Below are 8428 nucleotides of genomic sequence, written 5' to 3'. Positions count from 1 at the left end.
AATCAACGTTACTGAATATATTTCAGTCCATTTCCACAGCGTTTTCACACTTTATAAACTGATGTGATTTAATTATTGTAAGTGTTTCATAAGAAGTAAAGGTTCACGTTTTGTAGATTTTTGGAGTATTTAATTTGAATTATACTCCTTTCTGTCAACAATAAGTGATCAGTTTGCCTTAGGTACACCCATTAAGGAAATACTAAATTTTAGACAAAAATAGTTAGTGTGACTAAATTACTATTTATTAAATGTTGCAGCATAATTTAATATGAGGAGTAAAAGACGTTTTAGGAATACGTACATAAAGATAACTTTGGAAAAACAAATTGAATTTTTTCTTAATTATATAAATGAACACTTACTTTAGACCAAAATAAAAAGGTAAATTGGTCACTTGTTATGGACCGGAGGAAGTAACAATCATGATTTTCGCCTACTTTTAGCTCCGTTTTTCCTATTTCTGGTATATTTCTTGACGTGAGAATTTATTTATAGTAATCTAACGGCCTCGTCATAATGTATAGGAGGACGTCAAAATTCATAAACAGATTCGAGTATCGGGTATGTAAATCCCTTTTTATATTAAACATATTTTCTACCTAAAAATGATGTCAATTAGCTAAAGATTTTATCTGCATGTTTTCGATGCTTTTGTTCTAGTTTTGAGGGTTTAGCTATTCGAGATTTATGATATGCTCCAAGTTAAAATCACAGGTAAAGAACACAATATTTTTCTTTTTCTTTTTCTTTTTTTTTTCCCAATATAATAAGCTCCGTGAACAACTCAAAATTTTTCTCCATTTCCTTCCAATTTTATGGTCCTAAAGGAACGTTAAATAGAAGAATGATTCGTTATCGTGTTTTGGACTGAATTACCTCCAATTTAAGAATGAAAAATTAATTTAAATAGCCACTCACCCAACTGCTTAAACTAAAAATGACTGGCTAATGTATAATATGCGTATAATTCATGTGTAATATATATATATAACTGTATATAATCAGTATATAATCAATGTATACATCTAGAAAAAATAAACGATGAATTAGACAGGCTATTCGTATAAAAATCCCTTCAAGATTTTTGTATTAGATTGTTTTATGGGATCTTTACACAAATAGCCGGCCAATATTAATTGTTTATTTTTTCTAGCCATATACATAGATTATACACAATTATACACATGTAATATATAAATTATGCATATATTATACCGGCTATTTTTAGTTTAAGTGGTAGGGTGGACGACTATTTGGGTTAATTCTTCTTGTCTTATTTCTGGGCAAGTCAACTATAATAGGGGGTAACTTGCCCCATTACAAAACTTCGGGTTTAACAAGTGTTGGCCCTTGTTTGTCCTATGGATAATGCTTTTTAATTTTGACCTTAAAATTCTTCCTATAGGACAAGCGTGGGTCAAAAAGTGTCATATTATTGCAATTAATTTGTATAATTGGAAGGCTGACAAAACCAAAAGATTTGGTCTGATCATTTAAAGAGCCAAAAAAGTTTGATCCATTGTGAAGTCTCGCAGTGAATTTTCAGGGCCTCATCATAAACATGATCCGAAAGCCTGCCTCTCATAAGGCCCATATAGTAAGGCCCATATAAAAATCAATTCTCTACGAGGAACTGGAGTTGCAAAGAATCACTTAGGCAATCTCATCAAATGTGATTCCTTCTTCTTTGTTTACTGTGTTCCACCAAACTAGTCATTCCGATACGCGACACGAATATAATTAATAATTTTTTTTTAATAAATATTAAGTTTAAAATTCACAATTTTAAAAATATAATAAATTTAACAATAAAAGCTTAAAGATTGAAACCATGAAATCAAATACTGAATGGGTTGGACAACAGGATAATACGTAACAGCAAGTATTTCCTATCGAGAATATGAGTTTTGAGGAGGTGATGGCTAGCTATATATCATGAAAGATGGGCAAGTAGGATGTTTTAAAGATTCTTACCATGAAGTTTAATTATAAAATAATTAAATTCACATAGTTATTTTTTCATGAGTTTATTCTTTTGCAAGGATTAAAATACATTTCAAATTTCCTTTTTATTAATGATTGATAATTACTTACAAATAGGTTATATTGTATTTTAAAAGGATGGGCCAAATGTGAGGAAGGTAGTATAATGTGGCACAATCACATGGTCCTTAACTCAAAAAGTTGTCGCCAAGCTATTTATTTATTTCTTGCGCAAATTAAATTGAAATGAAGATAAAATTGGTAGTTACGCTGCATGTGGATGTTGGCATGCACATGCATGGCTGCCCAAGGACCCCAACTCTTACGAAATTGAAAGAAAAGTCCCATGAAAATATGGTGTCGTATAGGTTGAGACATGCCATTTACATAATCCATAATTTCAAATCCGTAAGTTGAAGTATGTGAAAGAATTTGAGCATTAACAAATTAATAAACTTCCGAATATTATGGAATATTCTTCTCACAATCAGTGTTGAACTTGTTTTTTTGGTAGTTAGTGTTGGATTTTATATTTCTCTAGTACCATCGACCAGAGGCGGACGTACGTAGAGGGTTACCGGAATTCGCTAGCCTCGACAAAAATCGCGTATATATATTTATATATACGACAAAGGCCCCTTAAGTAATTTTAATATGCCCCTCATGGAGAAGATGGATTGCTCTACTGGTTGGGCATGCAGGGTTTATTGCCTTACTAACAACATGATTTGGGTTCGAGACCCAATACTAGTGCTTTGTTATATTTCAATTTATTTTTTTCCTCTTTGATTTCAAGATAGAATAGTATCCGGTATTTAGTGCATAACTTGGTTTTTTTTCTTTATCTTTTCTAAATTTATAAACAATTATTTAGCACTAATATATAGTAGCCAACTTCTACACAAAATAGTTTGAAACTCCTTTTGAGAAATATCTTTCTAAACATGGAAAAGGTAAGAGAGACATAAAAATATATCCAAGAAAACCGGAAGGGGAATAAGATATTCCATTACCAAGAAGCCAATCACTTTCTTTACCCTAATAATTAATTTTTATAAGTATTACCATTTTCTTAACATGTATAAAAATAAGTAATTCAATAAAAAAAAAATCCAAAACAGTAATAAAAAAACCCCAAATATCCTTCCGCCTTCAAGGATCACTTCGACAAAGTAGCAGATATCCGAACGATAAAAACGGAGACTCTACTTGCACTGTTTAATAGACATTTAATCTTGATCTTATTAAACTAAGTTTTTGATATTTACATTATTTCGATCATTGACTCAAAGTCACTAAATTTTCAAGGAGTTAACACGACGGATTTTGCCATTACTAGTTGACATATGTATGTCAATAGCGATGCCTTCACTGCGCTCAAATCTTGAGTCCGCCTCTGCCTTCGACACTTATTATCTTGGTTCTTGAATTTATACAAGGTTAACTCCGTTGTACATACAGAAATTATTAATGATAGTGTTAGCCCTCACATTATAACGTAAATTACGAACATGACCTTATCTATCTCCTCTTCCCAACCCCACCCTACCTCACATACAATTTTTTCCAAAAGTAAAGTAAGCAAAGGGAAATTGTTTTCTTAAATTTGGAAGGAGTTTTCTTATACGCTGCACATATCACATAGAGAATAGGTTGAAAGTGTTAGAATGGCATTATTTTTCTTCGGAGAGTTGGCCACCAACTTTTCATTTCCCTCCTAAACAAAGGCAAAACTTTTTGGATTTTTGCATGACTCACTTCCTTTTTAGATCCAAAACTACCAAATGAAATATTTTAATAATATAATAATACATCCACATTATTGCTAATGTTGAAACATGGAATTATATAGTAAAGATTAATGTAGTATATGGATGGAGAGAAAGTGGGGACGACTGTTACTAAATGAATAATAATCAATTTAGTACGAAAAGATATAAAAAGTCGTTATAATTGTAAGAATTTGCATGAGATTCTATTCGGGATAATTGGCTACATAATCATTGGCTTTGACCACTTTTTTGTATCCTCTGACGATTATCTATTCCACATTTCCTTCACTATTGGACATGCTTCTCTTTGTTAGTGTGTGAGGGCCTCCAAATTCAACCATCTGTTACAATTTACAATTTCTTTTATTTTTTTATTTATTCATTCTAAATTTTTTTTAATACTACATGATTTTAAAGGGACTCATGCAATGTGGAAAGGATGCAACAGAATTCAGTGTTATTGATATTGGATGGACATTGTTATGGCCTTATATGTGTAAGTTAATTATTTTTACAATATTATACATGTAGTCAGAATATTAGGTTTGGATTTTAAATTCTGATCATGTGGAAATTTGTGTACACCAACAGGACGCCTTACTTGATCACCCTCATTTAACTTATATCCCTTTTTAAAGAAAATAATTGATACCAATTATTGAGGCAAAAATTTCACGAGGCACCTTATTTGATTACCCCTATTTAACCTGTACTCACTTTTCTTTTAAAGTTTAACTGATACCTAATTTTTGGATACGTCAGATACATTTTTCTCTTCTTCTTTGCTATTGCTTCCTTCTTCTCTGTTTTTATGTCCCATATGTTAGGAGCTTTATTGAGATTAGGTTGGGACCTAGAAAACCAAGCTCATACAAAACCTTCAATGGAGGTTCTAGAGACTTCTGAGAAACAGAGAGAGAAGATGGAAAATGAAATATCTGTTTTTTCTCATTATTACTGTAAAAGAAATGTGTATGTATATATGTACATGTGCACACACATGTGACAGCTAACTACTCTAATTGTGTAACTAACTACTATGCTAAATATTAACTCTACCTACCTGTATACAATACAATACAATACAATACAATACAATACAATACAAGTACACGCAACATACTAAATTAAGTGCCTATTCTCAATACCCCCCCTCCCCCCAAGTTGGATGGGAGGATCTCACAGCCAACTTGCCAAGTACAACAACATGTTTAACACCTGTGAGAGCTTTAGTGAAGATGTCTGCCAATTGGTCACTGGTGGCTACATGATGAAGAGAAATGTGACCTTCCTGGAGCTTAGATCTGACAAAATGACAATCCATCTCAATGTGTTTGGTCAGTTCATGGAACACAGGGTTGTGAGCAATGTGAATGGCTTACTGGCTGTCACAGAAGAAAGTAATAGGACTGGATTGTGGGATAGTGAGCTCCTCAAATAACCTGTTCAGCCACACCAATTCTCCAACCACTTTTCTAAGGGACCTATATTCAGCTTCACCTGATAATAAGGAGATGGTCTCCTGTTTCTTGGACTTCTAGCTAATAGGGCTATCTTATACTAGCACATTATATCCAGTAACAGATCTTCTGGAATCAGGTCATGATGCCCAATCAGAGTCACAATAAGCAGCTATTGAGCAGTCAACACTGTTGGAGAAAAATATTCCTAGCGTGGGATCCTTCATAAGATACATGAGAAGGTGAAAGGCTGCAGTCAAGTGTGTGTTTCTAGGTGCTTTCATAAACTAACTGAGAAGTTGCACACTGTATGCTATGTCAAATATTGCGTTAGTTAGGAAGTTCATCTTTCCTACTAGTTTTCTATAGTGAGTAGGATATGGCAACAAGGTTCCTTCATTGGCCTTTAATTTTAGTGAAGGATCAAGTGGAGAAGACAAACTTCTATATGCAAAACAATCATATTCCTTGAGCATGTCTAAAGAAAATTTTCTTTGAGAGATGATAACTCCATCTGATTTGTAAAGGGCTTCTAAGCCGAAGAAGTAGTGAAGCCTCCCTAAGTATTTGATTCTGAATTGTTTATCAAGAAAAGGCTTCAGGTTAGCTATCTTTGCTGAATCAGTGCCAGTGATTAACACATCATCACATACACTGCCACAAAGATGGTGGAGGATGAAGTCCTTTTGGAGAATAGTGAATAATCATTCTCAGAATGATTGTATCCCATGGATGATAGAGCCTCAGTTAGTTTGGCATACCACTGCCTGCTAGCTTGCTTCAGTCCATAGAGGGATTTGTTTAGTTTATAAACTATCTTGTGTGAACTAGACTGATCAATCAAGAGACCTGGTGGCACCTCTATATATACCTCCTCATACAAATCATCATCAAGGAAAGCATTGTTCACATCAAGTTGGAAAATATCCCAACCTTTCTTCACTGCTATAGCAATTAAGGCTCTAACTGTTGTCATTTTGACAACAAGGGAAAATATTTCTGTGTAATGAATCCCTGCCTTTTGGGTTAGCCTTTTACTACTAGTCTAGCCTTAAATATTTCAATAGTTCCATCTGTCTTATGCTTAACCTTATAAACCCATTTACAACCTATAACTTATTTTTCAGCAGGTAGGGGAACTAGATCCCAAGTATGATTGGCATGAAGAATTTCAAATTCTTGTGTCATGGATGCCTTCCATGCAGGACTAAGTGCTACCTCTTCATATGAAGATGGCTCACTATCATGACAAACATTTGTCACTGGGTGCTGGCTTTCAGAACATAGAGCACTAGTGCCGATGTGATTGTGATTTGAGAATAACGCATTCAAAGAAGGGAACATTGAGAAGTGGTAGGTTGGGTTCTGCTAGGAAGGGTGTAGACATAGTCTTTGAGATGGCTAGGAGTTTTGTGTGTTCTGGTGGACTTTATGATTGTGGCTATTTCCAATTGAGGAGACATGGATGAATTAAGATCAGCATCCTCATAAGAGGATGCACGAACAGAATTATGGATGAAGAATTATTAGGTGGTATTGAAGTATCATTTACAGGAGAGAATGCAGGGTGTTGGTGTAAACATGGAGATGTGATATCAACAATGTATTGACTATTAGGAAGGAGATCTTCACTCTCAACACATGAAGAAAATGTGACTGACTTAAACATAAGGGTGTATTGTGGGCCGGGCCCAACCCGGGACCGCTAGCAAATATGCCAAACGGGCCGGTCCCTAACGGTCATAAAGGCCCATTGTGGTCCGGTCCTTCCCAAATAGACCGCGAGCCCGGGTCCGACAAGCGGGCCTGGGCCGGTTCAACCGGGCCAAATGGGCCCAACGGGCCCACGACTATTTTTCAAATTTTTTTTTAAAAAAGGCTAACGGTTAGAAGTTTAAAAACTAGCCGTTGGCCTGCAATTTTAGCCGTTTGGCTTTTTCAGAAATAGCCATTTGGCTCCCAAACTTTTTATAATTATACTTTTTCCCTATTCTCAACTATAAATACCACCTCATTCTTTCAGTTTGACTCACAAATTCATCAATCTCTCTATAATTTTCTTCTATAATTGCTTACTTTATTATTGCAATTTTGTGAAAAATTGTGAAGTTGGTGAATTGAAGTATTCAAGTCTTTAAGTGTTCAACGATATACAATTTTCAAGAAATTGTTCGTCAATTCGGTAAACTCGTTCCAACTCTTGAGCTTTAATATTATAATTTTGTTTGTTTTAGTTTGTATAGTTATAATTAATATGGCCTTTTCTTTGAAAAAAATGTTTGGTGGGAAGGTAAAATCTAAAATTGGTGAATCTAGTCGCCAAACTACTACTCCCCCCCCGGCTCCCCGACCCACACATGTTACCCGTCCTCCTCCACTTGTTATTCTTGATAGTGATAACCCTTGTTTTCAATTTTTCGATAGTCAATTTTGCCATGATGTTGCACCAGGTCAACAATTAAATGATGAAGTTATGAATGCTCTTTACCCTAATCAAACTATCTTTGAAAATGATGATTTAGATGAAACGCAACCGAATTTAGAAGATACACCTACTAGTCCTATTAATAACCCAACTGATAATAATCCAAATGATCCCCCACTTGACCCTCCTGCAGTAACCCCTACTTTTAATAGACAACTTTCTAAACGAACAGAAACATCTCTTGTTTGACACTTTTTTATTCAACTAAGAGAACAAAATAAGGCTATGTGTAAAACTTGTGGGTCTTTAACGACTCATAAATATACTAGAGACAGTAGCGGTATGGGTAATTTGACTAGACACATAAAAAAACACTTGTGAGCACGTGATTTTTGCCCTATGAGAACTACTCCCAAAAATTCAAAATAAAATGGTTTTGTGTTGTTTGTGATTTATTTGTATTTTGTCTGTGCATGTTTATTTCTACTTTAATTAATAAAAATACAAAAATATGTGTTGCATGTGCATTTAGGATTTAATTTTACACTCTAGGAATTAATTAAACAATCAAGTTTGTTTTACAAAATGGAAAAAATATATGTACTTTGCATTTTTGCATTTAATGTCCGAATTGTGTGATTTTATCTTTATTTGATGTTTAATTTTGTGTGATAGCTATTATTAAGAGTTAATGTTTTAGTTAATTGTCAATTTTATAATTTAATTAGGAATTTTGGTTTTTAGGAATTAAAAAGAAAATAGAAGAAAAAGAAGAAAACAAGAGA

This window comes from Nicotiana sylvestris, chromosome 8, assembly GCF_000393655.2.
Source record: "Nicotiana sylvestris chromosome 8, ASM39365v2, whole genome shotgun sequence".
Lineage (NCBI taxonomy): Eukaryota > Viridiplantae > Streptophyta > Magnoliopsida > Solanales > Solanaceae > Nicotiana > Nicotiana sylvestris.
This window is presented reverse-complemented; position numbering follows the sequence as displayed.